We start from the raw sequence: 19,603 nt of genomic DNA, 5'->3' as shown, positions 1-19,603 counted from the left end.
ATTTTCCATGGGGCATTGGTGTTCAGGGAAAAAAAGCTTATGTTGATGGAAATTCTGAATTATGCTCTTATTTTGTCAAGGGTTACTTAGTCACATTTTTAAATATTCGTATTTTAGCAACATCACAGAAGAGCAGAGACTGCTCAGGAAACTGAGATAATATTATAGATAATCAATAAGAAAAGACTGCACCACTCACTGTGGTTTGTCTACCCTTATCATATTCATTGATAATGATCAGGTTTCCAATCCCATATAAGTGCAGATTGAATCAGGTTTGGAAATCACGTAACTTCTGCAACCCCTACTAGGTTTGTTCAATCTGGACTCCAACAACTGAAAGCCTATGGCATCTTCTAATATGAAGGTTTCAGAGGAGGAGGAGGAGAAGGGTAGTCTGTTGATTTGTTGCCACAAGCCTTCCACCTCTCTGCTTCAGATATACTCTATTCAGATTTGTTATCAACAACAAGAATGAGCCACTGTCTATTGGATAAGATGTGCCCTGAATACAAATACATGGAATTTCTCAAGGAAAGGGAGAAAGAGATGGAGGTAAGTACTATTTATTGAGCAGCTACTATATACAGAGCCTTATACTAAGCATTTTGCAATGAACAGGAAGGTGCCAGAGTCAGTATCTCTTTTTGCACATGAGAACACTGAAGTTCATGGTGATATTAGGATTATCAGCTAATCAGGGGAAGAGCTCAGATTCAAATCTTCATGTTAGGACATGAAAGTCTGTGAGCTTTCCCTTCTCGGGTATAGACAGGATACATACCCAGAGAGAGTTACCATGCTTAACTAAGCCACAGAGGCAACAAGGTAAGAGAAGGCATCAAGGATTTGGTGGTCAGAGATGGAATCAAACAAGATGTGAAATTTGGGCTGATCTTCAAAGCATCAGAATGACCTAGAGGCACAATTGGAGTTAAAACTAAGTAAGATCCACATGACTTTTGGTCCTTTGCAGATCTGTGGCCACATGGTGATCTCAGAAAGAATTGAGAGGGCTTGAGGGCCTGATGCAGGGTTATCCCAGACACGGCACAGCCTGTGAGAAAATATATTCCTTGAGATGTGGCAAAATTGTAGCCCTGCCTGAGCTCCCTTGATGTTGCTGCAATGGGCTACTTGTATTTGAGCTCTCTGTGGCAGATTTCAGGATCTGGCCTGTATCATGAGAGGCTCAGATAAGGTTATTAGGCAGTGACAAAGAAAAGCATGGGCACCCAGTTGGAAGTGGCCAAGAAGACAGAATCATCAAGAAAGTCCTAGTAGTCACGCATTTTTGTTCCCTCTGCTGTCTTGCGTTAACTCTCCTTTAACTCTCCAAATGGGCTTCAACCTAGCTGGTCTTCCATTTAATATAGCTGGGAAGGTCTGGTGAATGCTATGGAATTCTCTTTCCCTTTGGAAGTAATATTGGCTTTATTATTATTGACAGTGTCAGAGGGTTCTGGCTGAGTCTAACTGCTGTCCTCTAAGCAGCACCTGTTCCCTTTTCTTTTACAGTGCTTACGGGCATTCTTCTGCGGCATTATTCTCATCATCAGAGTATCATTTGAATAATGACACATCAAATCTTTAAGTAACTCATACAGCATTTGGAACCTGGGTTTTGAGCTACAAACATGTAACAATGTTTTCAAAATGTTGAAACTGTTCCTCTTTAACAGAGTCTACTCCCACCCCTTTCTAAAATTGGGCATTCCCATAAATACAAATTAGTCATGGAGCTCACTGAACATACTTTTTTAAGATGAGCATTTGGCATTACCTCCAACACAACCAAAGTCTGGAAAATGATTTCAGTCATATGACTTTATAATTAGAGGGGATATTTTACAGATAGTCTCATCCAGGGTTTTTAAACCGTACCTCATGGAGCCTGTTATCTAGAGGGCACCTTGTGGAATTGTCATAGGAATGCAGGTTCTGGGTCTGTGTTCCTCTGCAAAGAAGCAGCTCTTCCCTTTATTGGAACTCCTTACGAGATTTCATTTGAGGAATGGCCTTATAGCTATAAGAAATCTGGAAACTATATACCTAGTTTAAAACCTTTATTCAGTTGAGAAATAATGAGGTCTAGAGAAGCTATAGAACTTTTATTATGATGGAATCTAGCAGCTAACTATGGGGTGCTCACTCCCTATCACATAATTTTTTTTACTCAACAATAGTGTTTATCAAAGTTTAGATTTATTTGAGGCTCATGGAGTAGAGCCATAGAATATCAGACCCTGAAGGAACCTTTAAAGTTTTCTTATGCTATTGTCTTGTGCTCACATGTGCCATTGATATCCCAAACAAGATACACAGAGCAGGCTAAGATGGGGCAGGAAAAGGATGACCTTTAATACTCCTGTGCACTTCAGTGTGTAGGATATTATTTTTAATTTTTAATGACATTGTTATCCTTCTGAGCAGTCTTCTCTGAACTGCAAAGAGTAAAACATAGAAACTGCATTTCCCAGGCTCCCTTGCCAGGAGGGCCTTAGTTAGATTCCACCAAAGGGGGGACTCCCTAGGTTTGGAGGGCAGAAGGAAAAGAGAAGTTATGTTTCTCTAAGCATGAGAATTGGGCTAATAGAGGAATTTGCTTGTGGTTTAAAATATCTTCCTAAAAGTGAGTCACTTCTGTGCTACAGGCAGCTGAGATCATTGGCAGTGATTTTTTGCCATTGCACATCTTTCTGAGAATGAATTCTTTGTGCCACAGAAGCTGAGACCATTGGGAGTCACTTTCCAATCATCCTGTACTTCTGAATTTCCTGAAAGTGACCTTTCTGATTTATATTTTCTCAACTTTCCAATAGGTATGGCTCCTCTAAATCCCTATTTTAAACTTCTTCCTTTGTAAAATATTTCAAGACCAGCTTCTGTGTTCTGGATTCTGGTGGTCCAGTAGGTCCAGAAACTGGTTTCTTAAAAGGAAATGACGATGTAGGGAGGCAGGTGGGTGGCAAGGAAATTTATATTGGAAGCTGGAAGGAGAAAATTCATGTTAAGTCGTGACAAAACACTTCAAAGGTACATACCTATTCAGCCTACAGCATGGGGGAGTAGGTGTGTATTTATTATTGGCTGTATCTAATATTACAGGAAAGAGAAGAAGAGTTCAGGAAAACACTGGCTAGATGGCAAGCAAAAAAAAAAAGAAAGAAAGAAAGCAAGAAAGAAAGAAAGAAAGCAAGAAAGAAAGAAAGAAAGAAAGAAAGAAAGAAAGAAAGAAAGAAAGAAAGAAAGAAAGAAAGAAAGAAAGAAAGAAAAAAGAAATGAATAAATTCCAGAAATTTGGAGCTTTGCAGATTAGGAAAAGTAAACTATTTCCAGACTCCAGACAGCAACCAATAGAGTTTAAAAAAAGACTTTGAGCAACAATGGCACAGTAGAAATCATCAGTTGAATAATGTGATTTAAGGCAAAGATCAGTTTAAGAGGACAGCCTTTCTACTCAAGAAAAGCTTGAGCCTTTCTATTAAAGCTGGGTAGGTTCAAGGTCACCACCAATAAGTTGAAGAGACACAAAAATAAGGCAGATGTGAGAAGTATTTGTCAGAAAGAACTTAAGTATGATTTCTGCATCTGAAAATGGCTAGAGACAAATAAATTAGAAACCTACTAACTTTTTCAGGGGATTGTATTGCCGACGAAAGAATTAGTCTGGAAAAAACAAAACAAAAGTCTTTTGATTTTTTTTCAAAGCCTTTGACTAACTCTGGGGTGTTTATCTTCCAAAAATAGGAGACAGCTTCCATTATTTAATTCCTATGAGGCTTTCCTCAATCGTGGCCAAGGAGAGTCAACAACCAAGAGGAGTTCCCATAGGCGGAGCCAGAGGACTTGGAGAACAACAGGGGGTGGCGTTCTTCCCCAAAGAACAGAGCCAAGGTCTAGGCGAGGGACTTTTGCCCACCCCAGGACTGGTGACCACCCCTAGCTTCAGATGCAGTTAGGTAGCAACTGAATTTTTTGTCTTGTAGGGCTTCTCAGATGTTTTAATTCTGGGATACAATTTTAGTGTCTTGATACATCTGCAGGAAGGAGACATTTTCTCGATTCCCATATCCACAGATAGACATTTTTGGTTTGTTGGGGAAGGAGTAGGGCTTGTGGAAAAGAGCTCCTTGACTCCGATGGTCACAAATGAGAAGGAAGGGAAAGGTGTGTGTACAGAGCTCCCAAGAATGGTGGTGGTTCTTCTACATTGAGTCCGAGTTGCTGTAGAACACTCACACTAGAGATAGGGACTTCAGGACACTGGAGAAGTTCTGACCTGGAAGAACAAGTGAGAGGCTGTGGACTGAGAGAAAGCCAGGAGGAAGGAGCCTTAGATGCCAGCTGTGGTTCATGATGAAAACTGCTACAGATCTTACAGATGTATTTAAAGGTGCTACACTTGCATTCAAAGTTACACAGTTAGCTGTGACTAGTAGACTCAGTGGAGCCTTGCCTTTTAAAGAACATTACATTTATGTTTTCCTTAATAATAAATGCAATATCTGTTAACTGTAGATCATTTATATAGAAAAGCACAAGGTAGGAAAAATTCATATCTCTAACCTAGGAAATAATCACTATTAATATTTCATTATAGTTCTTACCAATCTTTAAAAATCATATACATATATTTCAAAAATGAGGTTGATGTGCAGCTTCTAAAGGTTCTTTGTATTATCTTAGGCCAGGTTATGCTACTGTGTGACAGATGATCCTCAAACCTCAGTGGTTTATGACAAAGGTTACCTCCGTCATTCATGGTCCATGTCCGTTGCAGGTCAGCTACAGCTCTGTTCTACGTTGTCCACATTCCAGCGACCCACGGTAAAGGAGTGACGTCTGTTTGAAACAATTTCCTGGCCAAAAGAGAATAGAATATGGCAGATTGTTCTCTGGGCCTAAGGCCTCTGCCTGGGAGTGAGGTGTGACACATCATCTCTGCTTGCATTTCATTTTAGAAAGCAAGTCATGTGGCCAAGCTTAATGTCAACAGATAAGAAAATGTAATCCTCTTTGAGGCAGGGATAGCAAATATCGCTGAACAATAGTACTTATACCACTTAGCTAGTTCAATGTCCCAAACACTGGGACATTTGAAAGTACTGGGATTATTATAAAATTAATGTGATGTTGCTTTCTCCGTATGAGAATTTTTGCACATCTCCTACTTTGGTTTCTTCTCTTTTTTTGTCCTTGTTGCCATAGGAAGGGAATGGTGGAGAATGGGTTGGAGACCTGGTGGAAATGAATTTGTTATTCATAAAGAGCAACCGTGTCAAAAGGAAAATTCTAGAATTTTATAGGTATATAGGCTGTAGAAATTTTAAATTACATTCTAAATTCAAGAACCAATGTATTCAACAGAAATCTTCAGCAAATGGTGATTCCCTACCTGGCTTTTCCATACTGAGAGAGGGACTGTTTTATGGCACCATGGTAACCCTTTCTAGCGCTGGTTCAAGGGTCCATATGTAATCAGAGCTAGTGTTTTGGGTTCAGATGCCCACACCTACCTATCTCTGTCAGCCTCCTACCTTCTGTTCTCAAAGGCTCTGCCTATGGGGTCCGGATGCAGCTTCGTAAATCTGAAATCACCGGCTCATTTTCTCAGTACCCAGCTGCTCACCAAAAGGTTTAAAAACAGAAGGAAGATGCCAATTCTCTAACCCCCCATGCAGTCCTGGCCTTTGGCTTCATGGGTGCCACCTCCTGTGCTGAGAAGGACGTGATACTCACTATCCATTATGTCCTCACTAGGGCCCACAGGTGTCTTCCCAGAGAAACGGGAACATCCATAAAGCTACATGGCACCTCATGATGTTGCCCCTGCCCAGGTTACTTATTGGCAGGCTGAATGCTCAGGCAGCAGAGACTATCCCTATTTTACATTCATTTTCAGTGTAGTAGAGATCTAATTATCCTCAGATGATAACAAATCATGCTTTTCCTTATCTTGCAAGTGTGGTTTGACTTCCCCTGGTTTGGACAGCCAATGGTCACTTCTGGCTTTGCACCATGTTTTGTTTCTGTCATCTGTCGTGTGCTCACTGTCCCTTTTGCCTCTTTTCCTAGTCAGCTTTGGGAGTTTATTTTACTTATTATCTGGTAAGAGTGTACATGTTTTGCATTGTAAAAGTCAGTGAACATGCAAAGCTCCTTACTGAGATGGCACAGACCGTGTCTGCTAGATCAACTGCCCTCTCCAGAAGGCAATGACTGACCCTACTGTCTCCCACCATCTCTTCTGGACCCCCCACCCTATTACTAAATCAACACAGCTCTAAAAGACAGTAGTATCCTTTAGCATTTTGTTTTTAGTTCTAGTCCTCTAAAAGGCAAATTCCAATGTTTTTCTATTTTTTCAACATACCAGAAGTTGAAGAAAGCCTGCCCTAGCTGTATTATTTCTTGATTGGAGTACAAGTGCCAGAGCCAAAATTCCTGTCCACAGCACACACATACCCCCACAATTATGACTTTTTTCTTTTCAAAAGATCATCATCATGTCTTCAATGAAGACCATGGAAGAAGAGAATTCTAAGAGTGCTGTCTGCAAATATGGATACTTCTTGGGAAGACAATAAATTTTGTGTCAATGGTGAGTGAAGACAGATCTGGAATGGGGTAAATGGGGTTCAAAGATTAAATAAGGTCAGGCTCCATACGTTTTTCAGTATTTTCAACCCTGAGAATTTATGAATCCAAAGGCACTGTGTTGCCTCATCAAAGTGAACTAAGAAGAAGATGGCAAATGGGAAAACAATTTCTAAGGCAAATTGTCCCTCTCCCTTAGTCCGTGCTCTATTCATATGTCTAAAGTATGGCCTCCTGAATGCCTGGAGCTTATCTTTGGCAGCAAGACTAGCAAACACTGGGCCTGGAATCAGAAGGGAAGGAGGGGGGAAATAACAAAAAGATCTCTTGCCAAGAGCATGGAGGAGGAGATGTGGCAGAGCAGCCTCCTGACTGGCACGGCAGGGCTTTGAAGCCTGGCACAGCTGTGGAGCCCGTCACTTCTGGAGGGAGGGCTGCTTCTGCCCCAGCTCCTCCCCTCCCTGCACTTCCTTTCCCACTGAGTTCATTCTTGGCTGGCCCTCACTCAAAGGCAAGACAGCCAGGTGCTGGGATAGAGCCAGATTGGAGACTGGAAGTTCACCTACCTTTGCGATAGCAAAGCTCGGGGGACACAAGTGAGAGAGAAGGCTTAAAGGAATCCCTGTTCCATTCTGAGGGTGAGCTGTGGAGGGACAGCTTTAGAATGACATTTTGAGAGTTGGGAGATTTTCCACCTCTGCCAAAGCAACATGTCTCGTGTATTGGTGGATGTCTGTTGTTAGCTCCTCTTTAGCTGTATGTAGGAGGAACAAATGGATTTTGTTGCCTATGAAAGAGTAAGCAAGCTCCTTGGCCACCCTGCTGCATAGGACGGTGCTCTAGGCTTTGTGTGGAGTGGCTGTGAAAGAACAGGTATGATCTCTATAACCCTGTTAGTGATAGGGAGATAGGGAATATAAAGCCATGTATTAAGCTGTTATAAAATATGAAAAGCTAAGCTTCTTGGCATCACTGAAGAATTAAAGGTTAGGGTTCTGACCAGTCTGGCCAGGGACTAGCTTTCAAAGCTCTCAAATTTTAGCCAATGAAGGCTCTTCTCTGATCTGAAACTAATCAGATCTGACACTCCCAACCAGTAGTTATCAATTCCTCCCAATATTCCTCATTAATCTATGCTCCCTGACTACTCCAGATGGCCCTCTACTCTGAAACAGAATATAAGTCTAACCAGCCAGCAATTTAGCAACATCCTTGGAAGTCTTGATTGGCAATAGTTTATTTTCTAATTCTTCTCATAGGTATTATCAGTGAAACAGAGATATTGATTTTATAGCACTAGTCCAGAAATGTTGACTTATTGATGTGGGGTGAACATCAACTATGCTAAAAAGCTCCAAGAAGAAAGTGAAAAAAAAAAAAAGATAATTTGATTGAATGTTAGTATATGCAGTAAGTATAAATAATGCAAAAAAAAAGTTATGGAGAAATATATTCTGGATCAAAGAATATTATTTTCATAATAGAGCTGTTCCAAGATAAAATGGCCTGACTTGGTTGATAGTGGGCTCCCTTTACTTTATTGATTATGGAGTTTTTAATCTGTGAGCTCTTAAATGTGAATGTAAAATTATGTATCTTCCCATTTTCTGAGGTTAGTTTTTTCCATTTGTTTTTTAGTTATAGCCTCTTGTATATGATAAGCCAGTTAACTAGTTCCATCTCTCCACATAAAGCTTCCAGTTAGATTCCCCCCCACCCTCTGAACATCACTACTCTGCTAAAAGTTAACAGACATCTGAGGATAACTTCTAACAGGAAAGACAGAAGTCAAAACAATCAAAGAGAATAGAGAATGATACCAAGAGAAGAAAAAAGAAAGAAAACAGCAATAACAGGCTCAGTGCCCGTAGCACAGTGGTTATGGCACCAGCCACATACACCGAGTGTGGTGGGTTTGAACCCGGCCCAGGCAAGCTAAACAACTGCACCAAAAAAATAGCTGGGCATTGTGGTGGGTGCGTATAGCTACTTGGGAGCTGAGGCAAGACAATCTCTTAAGTCCAAGAGTTGGAGGTTGCTGTGAGCTGTGATGCCACGGCACTCTACCAAGGGCAACATAGTGAGACTGTCTTAAAAAAAAAAAGTGATAACAACAAAAATTTAACTTATTAGTACCCAGAGAAAGGCATATTTCATAAAACAATAAACTGTGAACTTTTATAAAAAGGAACATTTTTATATAGTTTATAAAACATTTTTATAACACTTAGAAGACAAAAAGAGCTCTTAGTAAAATTATGATGAAAGACATGAAAAATGCATAAGAAGGATTCAAATACAAAATTAATATCCCAGAAAGTTGAAAGGGAGGATAAAGAAATGGGAAATAGAGGAGAAAAAAAAGTAAAGCTTAGCCAAAGAGATCCAACACTTGAATCTAAGAGAGATCTAGATAAAATAACAAGGATATTATCAAAGAAATTATTCAAAGAAAAATTTACAGAATACATGAATTTCCAGGAAGAAAAGGCCAAAGAACTGTATTCTTTCATTTATTTTTTAAAATTTCTACTTTATTTGTTTACATTAGAATATTATGGGTACACATGTTTTGGTTACATAATTTGGTTACATTTTAAGTCAAAGTTACTAAGTGTGCCCTTCATTCAGAAAGTGTGCATTGTCATCTATTTTTAATACATGTGAAAAATACTTACACTAAGGTATGTAAGTATAAAATTTCAGAATAGTAGGTCAGAGAGAAAATACTAAGGTTCCAAAAAGGCAAACAAAAAAAATCAAGATACATACAAAGTACTGGAAATCGGAGTGAAACTGAACTGTTAAACAGTAATGCTAGAATTTAGTATACAACAGATTAATGAGTTTATTTATTATAAAGTTTATTTTTTTTTATTGTTGGGGATTCGTTGAGGGAACAATAACCCAGGTTACACTGACTGCAATTGTTAGGTAAAGTCCCTCTTGCAATAATGTCTTGCCCCCAGAAAGTGTGACACACACCAAGGCCCCACACCCCTCCCTCCGTTCTCTTTCTGCTTCCCCCCCCCATAATCTTAATTGTCATTAATTGTCCTCATATCAAGATTGAGTACATAGGATTCAGGCTTCTCCATTCTTGTGATGCTTTACTAAGAATAATGTCTTCCACTTCCATCCAGGTTAATACGAAGGATGTAAAGTCTCCATTTTTTTTAATAGCTGAATAGTATTCCATGGTATACATATACCACAGCTTGTTAATCCATTCCTGGGTTGGTGGGCATTTAGGCTGTTTCCACATTTTGGCGATTGTAAATTGAGCTGCAATAAACAGTCTAGTACAAGTGTCCTTATATTTTATTCCTTCTGGGTAGATGCCCAGTAATGGGATTGCAGGAACAAATGGGAAGTCTAGCTTGAGTGCTTTGAGGTTTCTCCATACTTCCTTCCAGAAAGGTTGTACTAGTTTGCAGTCCCACCAGCAGTGTAAAAGTGTTCCCTTCTCTCCACATCCACGCCAGCATCTGCAGTTTTGAGATTTTTGTGATGTGGGCCATTTTCACTGGGGTTAGATGACATGTCAGGGTTGTTTTGATTTGCATTTCTCTAATATATAGAGATGATGAACATTTTTTCATGTGTTTGCTAGCCATTCGTCTGTCATCTTTAGAGAAGGTTCTATTCATGTCTCTTGCCCATTGATATATGTGATTGTTGGCTTTTTTCATGTGGATTAATTTGAGTTCTCTATATATCCTAGTTATCAAGCTTTTGTCTGATTGAAAATATGCAAATATCCTTTCCCATTGTGTAGGTCGTCTCTTTGCTTTGGTTGTTATCTCCTTAGATGAAACTTAGCTGAAACTGTACAGAAACTTTTCAGTTTAGTGAAGTCCCATTTGTTTATTTTTGTTGTTGTTGCAATTGCCATGGCAGTCTTCTTCATGAAGTCTTTCCCCAGGCCAATATCTTCCAGTGTTTTTCCTATGCTTTCTTGGAGGATTTTTATTGTTTCATGCCTTAAATTTAAGTCCTTTATCCATTTTGAATCAATTTTTGTGAGCGGTGAAAGGTGTGGGTCCAGTTTCAGTCTTTTACATGTAGACATCCACTTCTCCCAACACCATTTATTGAATAGGGAGTCTTTCCCCCAAGGTATGTTCTTGTTTGGTTTATTGAAGATTAGGTGGTTGTAAGATGTTAGTTTCATTTCTTGGTTTTCAATTCTATTCCAAGTGTCTATGTCTCTGTTTCTGTGCCAGTACCATGCTGTCTTGACCACTATGGCTTTGTAGTACAGACTAAAATCTGGTATGCTGATGCCCCCAGCTTTATTTTTATTACTAAGAACTGCCTTAGCTATAGGAGTTTTTTTCCGGTTCCATACAAAACGCAGAATCATTTTCTCCAAATCTTGAAAGTACGATGTTGGTATTTTGGTAGGAATGGCACTGAATAGATAGATTGCTTTGGGAAGTATAGACATTTTAACAATGTTGATTCTTCCCATCCATGAGCATGGTATGTTCTTCCATTTGTTAATATCCTCTGGTATTTCCTTTCTGAGGATTTCATAGTTTTCTTTATAGAGGTCCTTCACCTCCTTCGTTAGGTATATTCCTAGGTATTTCATTTTCTTTGAAACTATGGTGAAGAGAGTTGTGTCCTTAATTAGCTTCTCATCTTGACTGTTATTGGTGTATACAAAGGCTATTGACTTGTGGACATTGATTTTATATCCTGAAACATTACTGTATTTTTTGATGACTTCTAGGAATCTTGTGGTTGAGTCTTTGGGGTTCTCTAAGTATAAGATCATGTCGTCAGCAAAGAGGGAGAGTTTGACCTCCTCTGCTCCCATGTGGATTCCCTTTATTTCCTTGTCTTGCCTAATTGTATTGGCTAGAACTTCCAGCACTATGTTGAATAGTAAAGGTGACAGAGGAAAACCTTGTCTGGTTCCAGTTCTAAGAGGAAAAGCATTCAGTTTTACTCCATTCAGTAAAATATTAGCTGTGGGTTTGTCATAGATAGTGTCAATCAGTTTTAGAAATGTGCCACCTATGCCTATACTCTTCATTGTTCTAATTAGAAAAGGATGCTGGATTTTATCAAATGCTTCTTCTGCATCTATTGAGAGGATCATTTGATCTTTATTGTTGCCTCTGTTAATATGGTGGATAACGTTTATAGACTTGCGTATGTTAAACCAGCCTTGCATCCCTGGGATGAAGCCTACTTGATCATGATGAATGACTTTTTTGATGATAAGCTGAAATCTGTTGGCTAGGATTTTGTTGAGGATTTTTGCATCTATATTCATGAATGAGATTGGTCTGAAATTCTCCTTTTTGTTTGGGTCTTTTCCTCGTTTTGGTATCAGGTTGATGTTTGCTTCATAGAATGTGTTGGGGAAGATTCCTTCTTCCTCAATTTTTTGGAATAATTTCTGCGCACAGGAATAAGCTCTTCCTTGAAGGTTTGATAGAATTCTGGTGTGAAGCCATCTGGACCAGGGCATTTTTTGGTTGGAAGATTTTTTATTGTTTCTTTGATCTCGGTGCTTGAAATCGGTCTGTTCAGGAGCTCTATTTCTTCCTGGCTGAGTCTAGGGAGAGGGTGTGATTCCAAATGTTGATCCATTTCCTTCACATTGTCAAATTTCTGGGCATAGAGTTTCTGGTAGTATTCAGAGATGATCTCTTGTATCTCTGTGGGATCAGTTGTTATTTCCCCTTTATCATTTCTGATTGAGGTTACTAGAGATTTTACTTTTCTATTTCTCATTAGTCTGGCCAATGGTTTATCTATTTTATTTATTTTTTCAAAAAACCAACTCCTTGTTTCATTAATTTTCTGAATGATTCTTTTGTTTTCAATTTCATTGATCTCTGATTTGATTTTGGATATTTCTTTTCTTCTACTGAGTTTAGGCTTAGATTGTTCTTCTTTTTCCAATTCCATAAGATGGCTTGTGAGATTGTTGACGTGCTCTCTTTCTGTTTTTCAAATGTAGGCATCTAAAGCGATGAATTTTCCTCTCAAAACTGCTTTTGCAGTATCCCACAGGTTTTGGTAGCTTGTGCCTTCATTGTTGTTATGCTCAAGGAAGTTAATGATTTCCTGTTTTATTTCTTCCTTCGCCCATCTGTTATTCAACAGAAGATTGTTTAATTTCCATGCCTTTGGGTGGGGTCGAGCGTTTTTGTTAGAGTTGAGTTCCACCTTTAGTGCCTTATGGTCTGAGAAGATACAAGGTAAAATTTCAATTCTTTTGATTCTGTTGATATTTGTTTTGTGTCCCAGGATATGATCAATTTTGGAGAATGTTCCATGGGGTGATGAGAAGAAAGTATATTCTTTATCTTTGGGATGGAGTGTTCTATATGCGTCTATCAAGCACAGTTGTTCTAGGGTGTCATTTAAATCTCTTATATCTTTGTTTAATTTCTGTTTAGAGGATCTGTCCAGCTCTGTAAGAGGTGTGTTAAAGTCCCCTGTTATGATGGTATTATCAGATATCATATTGCTCAGACTGAGTAAGGTCTGCTTCAAGAATCTGGCAGCATTTAAATTGGGTGCATAAATATTTAGAATTGAAATGTCTTCTTGTTGTATTTTTCCCTTGACCAATATAAAGTGACTATTTTGCCTTTTTTGACTTTAGTTGCTTTAAATCCACATGTATGTGAAAATAAGATTGCAACTCCTCTTTTCTTCTGAATTCCATTTGCCTGAAAAATTGTCTTCCAACCCTTGACTTGGAGCTTTAATTTGTCTTTTGAAGGTAGGTGTATTTCTTGTAGACAACAAATGGATGGCTTGTGTTTTTTAATCCAGTCAGCCAATCTATGTCTCTTCAGTGGGGAATTCAAGCCATTAACATTTATTGAGATAATTGATAAGTGTGGTAGTATTCTATTTGTCTTATTTGGTGAGAGTCCATTGCTTAGTTTTACCTTTTGCATCAGTGTGGAGGTTAGGTTCTGTCCTTTAATTTCTGAGTTCCTACTTTGCTGCTGATCCATTGTGGTGGTCAGTGTGCAGAACAGGTTAAAGTATTTCCTGTAGAGCTGGTCTTGTTGTGGCGAATTTCCTCAGTGTTTGTATATCCGTAAATGATTTGATTTCTCCGTCAATTTTGAAGCTTAGCTTAGCAGGGTACAGAATTCTGGGCTGGAAATTGTTCTGTTTTAGTAGATTAAAGGTAGATGACCATTGTCTTCTTGCTTGGAAAGTTTCATTAGAGATGTCCGCAGTCACTCTGATGGATTTGCCCCTGTAGGTCAACTGGCACTTACTCCTGGCAGCTTGCAGAATGTTTTCTTTTGTCTTGACTTTGGACAGGTTCATCTCAATGTGTCTTGGAGAAGCTCGGTTAGAGTTGCGGCGACCTTGGGTCCGATATCCCTCTGAAAGCAGTGTGTCAGAATCTTTGGTGATATTTGGGAAATTTTCTTTTATAATATTCTCTAGTATGGCTTCTATTCCTCTGGGGCATTGTTCTTCCCCTTCTGGGATTCTTATAAATCGTATGTTGGAACGCTTCCTAAAGTCCCATAATTCTGACAGTGAACGTTCTGCTTTCTCTCTCTTCTTTTCTGCCTCTTTTACTATCTGAGTTATCTCAAGAACTTTGTCTTCTACCTCTGAAATTCTTTCTTCTGCCTGGTCTAACCTGTTGCTGATACTTTCCATTGCATCTTTAAGTTCCCTAATTGACTGTTTCAGTTCCTTCAGCTCTGCTATATCCTTTTTATATTCTTCATATCGTTCATCTCTTATTTGATTCTGTTTTTGGATTTCCTTTTGGTTATTTTCTACTTTATTAGCAGTTTCCTTCATTGTTTCCATCAGTTCTTTGATTGCTTTCATCATGTGTATTCTAAATTCCCCTTCTGTCATGCCTAACATTTCTTTATAGGTGTAATCTTCTGCAGTAGCTACCTCATTGTCCCTTGGCGGTGTTGTTCTGGACTGGTTCTTCATGTTGCCTGGAGTTTTCTGCTGATTCTTCCTCATGAGTGATTTCTTTTATCTGTTTCCTTGCCCTAATTTTCCTTTCTCTTCCTCTTGCTCTTTAAGTTCTCGTGCCTGTGGACTAGGGGTTCGATGAATTCTTTTGGTACAGGACCAGAAGGGTGAGAAGGTTGAAGAGCAAGAAAGGGATGAAAGAAAGGAGGACTGAGTGAAAAGAAAAAAAAAATAGAGAAAGGAGAGGGGGTGGGTAAAAGGAATATTGACCAAAAGAAGAGAGGCACAAAAAGAGGGAGACAGAGCAATATAGGTGTACAGTAGGGTACTTTGATACAACCTTAAAAAAAAACCCACCCTCTGGGGGTGTGCAGTTGGGCGGATCCCTTGAGGTGAACAGCTCTTTGCTAACCTCATCAGACACAGTACCCCACCTCCACCAAGTAGAGAGGAAAGACAAAAATGCTATAAATAAAACCAAAACAAGCAAACAGAAAACTTTACGGGATAAAATTGGGTGAAAAACCAAATAATAGTCATAGAAACACTAGCAAAAATGAAGTTCTAGTTATTGAAAAAGGCAGTAATGGGAAATTATAATTAAACTAGAAAAATTGAGAAAGAAAAAAGATCTGTATGGAAAAGGTTGAAATTAAAAAACAAAACAACATCAACAACATCAAAATAAACAAAAAAAAACAACCAAACCGAAAAGAAAAAAAAAAAAAACACAACCAAAAACAAAGCAGTATGTATATCTTGTTGAATATTGTCTGGGCAACACGTGGTCTTCTGGGGTATGAGATGTTAATCACAGTTCTGATACGACTGGAGGCTGCTGATTTCTCAAACCCCAGCAGGTAGACACCCTAAATCTCTCTTCAGCCCACTTAAAAGGCACTTTGAACTTGTAAACTTGCTGAGCAGAAGCTTTCCCAGGAAAGTGCTTGTCACTGGAATCACTGCTGAAGTGGTTATCCACTTACCCAGTGTGCCAAAACCGGTCTCACTCTGCCCCTGAGGGTTAGGGCTGCAAGGCGGCTCAGACCCCACCCTTAGGCTACTCGGTCACTAGGTTACCAGCTCCCACCCAATTCTAGCTCTGCGACCTGAGGGTGGAGCTTGCCAGGGCAGATCACTCACAATGGCTCCCTGTGGCCCACAGCCAAACACTATTAGCTCCATCTGGCTCAGCGGCTCAGACTGGGACCCTAGACAACGGCCAAAGTTCTCCACACTCCCGCTCAGGCTCTCCCCAAGGCAGTTCAACTGAGTGCCAAGTACAAAGACACCAAAACAGTTCACAGGTAAGGCCTTTCCGGTTTGCAGTCTCGTTGCTAATGAACTTACAGTTGCGGGCGGGTATAGACTGATTGAACACGCACGACCACTTGCCGGTTTTCCATTGTTTTAGTCCTCCTCTTGGGGTCCAGAAGTCTATTGCTGACTCCCTGTATCCTCACAGGGGTGATGATAGGTAGATCCCACCAGCCAGAGATGCCTGGAGTCCTATCTCCCCAGACTCACGGTGCCCAGATGCAAGGAAGCTGTTACTCGGCTGCCATCTTGTTCTCCTCCAGGGAAAATGATTTTCAACTCAGAATTTTATACCTAGCTAATTTATCAATGAGATAGCGATGGGGGTGTGTGATTGTGTGGGTGGGTAGGTGTAGGAGAATAAAGACTTTCCATATATTCAAGGTATTCTGCAAAGAATGGCAAATATCTACACAGCACACACATCAGGGCTACTGCAGCAACAATCACTAGAGTAATTCATGGTAAGAATATTGGTAGCAGGCAAGAAATTCTCTCATTGCCCATTATACTCTGGAGAAGAGCACAGTCTGACAGAGACAGATGTAAGACTGGAGGAGGTACTCAGACATTTGGGTTGTGGAGCTTTTACACGGCTTAATTAGGAAAGCACTAATTAAATCCCCTATGTAGTCAGAGGCCAGAATATAGCAGTGATAGTCCTTCGCAGAAACTTATCTTCAGCTCTTTTCTGCCAAGATGCTATTTTTGGTTACAGATAGTATCAGTCCCTCTCCTGGAGTGATTAGGGGTTAGAATCTAATCCTTAAAGTTGCAGCTATATGACAGGCAAGTAATGATAAGCCTTATGTTATCATTATTCATGATTAGTAAAGCCCTTCTCTTAGAAAAATTGGAAAACTAGGGTCCAAAAGTTGTTGATGGTCAGAATTGATTGCCCAAAGCATCAGACGTACCTTATTTAAATTGAACTTTAAAGGAAGTCAACTTTTTTTCTGGGAGGTCAGTTTATAGAAAAAAGTCTTGAACAAGTTCTCCTTTTCCTCTCAGAAGAGCTCAAGCATTTTACACCATGTGGAACTTCTTTGAGAAACTACTGGATGACATTATCTACCTTATTGAGAGAGTAAATGATGAAGACACACAATCCATGACAAAAATGATACATGCAAGGGAGGCAAAGATACTTACCAGGATAACAGTGAAGGGAGATTCCTAGGACAGCTAGCAATAGGAGAAACGTATGTTCATGCATTGGTGCAGTAGGAGAGAAGCTCAAGAAGATGAAATGGACACCCCACCCATTTTTTTATATTTCCAATTAAGATGAGCATACAAATGATTCGGTTATATTGTTTTCAAATAGCTTTATTGGGTATAAATGACATAGAATCAAGTAAACCTGTTTCAATGATAAATTCTGACATGTACATCCATAAAATCTTATCCCAATCAAGATAATAATAGTATTCTTCCTCATTAAAAGTTTCCTTTGTAATCTCTACCTTTTACCCCTTCCCATCTTTCCAACCCCCTGTTTTCTGCTTACATTGGGTTTTATTTGTCTATATTCCTAGATTTTTAAGATGAGCACTGAAATGATTAATTTGATATCTTTCTCTTTTGCTCTTCTTTGTCTTCCTAATCATAATCCTGATCTGCACTCTGTCACTATAATGGTTAGTTTGCATTTTCTAGAATTTTATACAAATGGGATCATATATATTTTCTTTTATTCTGGGTTTTTTACTCACCATAATTGTTTTGAGATTCATCAATGTTGCCACATTATTGTGGTATGTTGTTGGTTGATACATGTGGTATGTTGTGGTTGATGTATGTATCAATAGTTTTTTTTTATTGTTGAGTGCCTTTCCATTGCATGAACATATCACAAATTGTTGTGAATGAACATTGTGTTGTCTCACCTGTTGCTAAACATTCAGGTTGTTTCTAGTTTGCCTATTGAAAATAAAGCACTATGAATATTCACATACAGGTCTTTATGTGGATGTATGCTTTCTTTTTTTCTGTGGTAAATATACCTACACATGGAATGCCTGAATAATATAGCAGGGCTGTTTTCCAAAGTGGTTGTACCATTTCATATTACTAACAGCACTATGGGAGAGCTCTAGTACTGCCACATCCTTACCAGCACTTGATATAGTTTGTTTTCTAATTTTTCGCACTCCAATTTGTCAACAATCAATTATGCACTTAAGCATAGTGTTATTTTGGGCTTTCTATCCAGTTCTAATTGTTTATCTTGATATCAACTCCACAGTGTTTTGATTATTATTGCTGTATAAGTATAATAAGTCTTGAATTCAGATGTATACGTCCTCCAATTTTTAAAAAAGTCATTTTGTTTTTGTCTTTTAAGTTATTTTGACTATTTTTGTCATTTGGTTTTCCATATGAATTTTAGAATGTGCTTGCCACCAAAAAAAAAAAAAAAAAAAGCCTGCTGGGATTTTTGGTAGGTATAGTATTAAATCTATAGGGCAACTTGGGGAGCAATGACATATCAATGTTGAATTTTCCAATCCAGGAATATGGCATAATTTTCCATTTATTTAGGTTTTCTTTAATTATTTTCAGCAATTTAATATACTTTAAGTACATCCTTTGTCAGATTTATCCCTAAGCCTACATTTCAAATTTTCTGATGTAATTGTAAATAGTATTCAACATTGCTACTACATGTATAAAAATACAATAGAATTTTATATATTGATCCTATTTACTCATCAGATATAGTAGCTTTTTTTGTACATTCCAAAGGACTTTCTACAAGATGATTATGTAATTAAAGACAATGTACTTCTTTTCTAATCTGATGAATTATGTTTTATTTTCTTACCCATTATACTAGATGGAACCTCCAATATATGTTAAATACAAATGATGAGGTGAGTATTCTTCACTTTTTCTTGGCTTTGGGGTGAAATCATTTTGTCTCTCATCCTTAATTTATGTTAGCTTTTTCATAATGTAGGGTTTTTGTACATGTCCTTTATCAGGTTAAGAAAATTCCTTTATATTTGTAGTTTTGAGGTTTGTTTTTTTTTAAATCAGAAATAGATGTGAGATTTCATTAAGTTCTTTTTCTGCATCTATTAAAATTATCACTTTTTTTCTTTTTTTAGCCTAGTAATATAATGAATTACACCAATTGATTTGGATATCAATTACTGATTGACTTTGAAGAAAAAATTGGAGGGCTTACACAATCTAAATTCAAGACTTACTCTACAGTTATTTTAGAATTATGGTAATCCATGGTATAATAGTTAGTAGTCTGTACTCTGAATCCAGAGTTACAATAATCAAAATTGTGTTGTGTTGGCATCAAAATAGATGAGTAAATCAGTAGACTTGACTACAAAGTCCAAAAGAACTGCACACCCTTAGAGGCAACCGATTGTTGACAAAGGTGCAAAAGAAAGTTAATAAAAAAGAATAGTTCAAATGGTGCTAAAAGAACTGAATGTCCATATGATGTTAAACCAACTTTACAAAATCCTTGGGATAAAACCCACTTGGTTATACTGTATTATCCTTTTTAATATAATATTGTATTCATTTTACTAACATATTGTTAAGAATGTTGACATCTATGTTCATGAGAGATTTTAGTCTGTAGATTTCTTATATTATCTCTGTCTAGTTTTGGTTTCAGGGTAATATTGGTCTCATAAAATGAGTTAGGCATTATTCCTTCCACTTTAATTTATGGAAAAGTTTATGAAGAATTTGTATGACTTCTTCCTTAATATTTGAA

The sequence above is a fragment of the Nycticebus coucang genome, chromosome 11 (assembly GCF_027406575.1).
Source record: "Nycticebus coucang isolate mNycCou1 chromosome 11, mNycCou1.pri, whole genome shotgun sequence".
NCBI lineage: Eukaryota > Metazoa > Chordata > Mammalia > Primates > Lorisidae > Nycticebus > Nycticebus coucang.
This window is presented reverse-complemented; position numbering follows the sequence as displayed.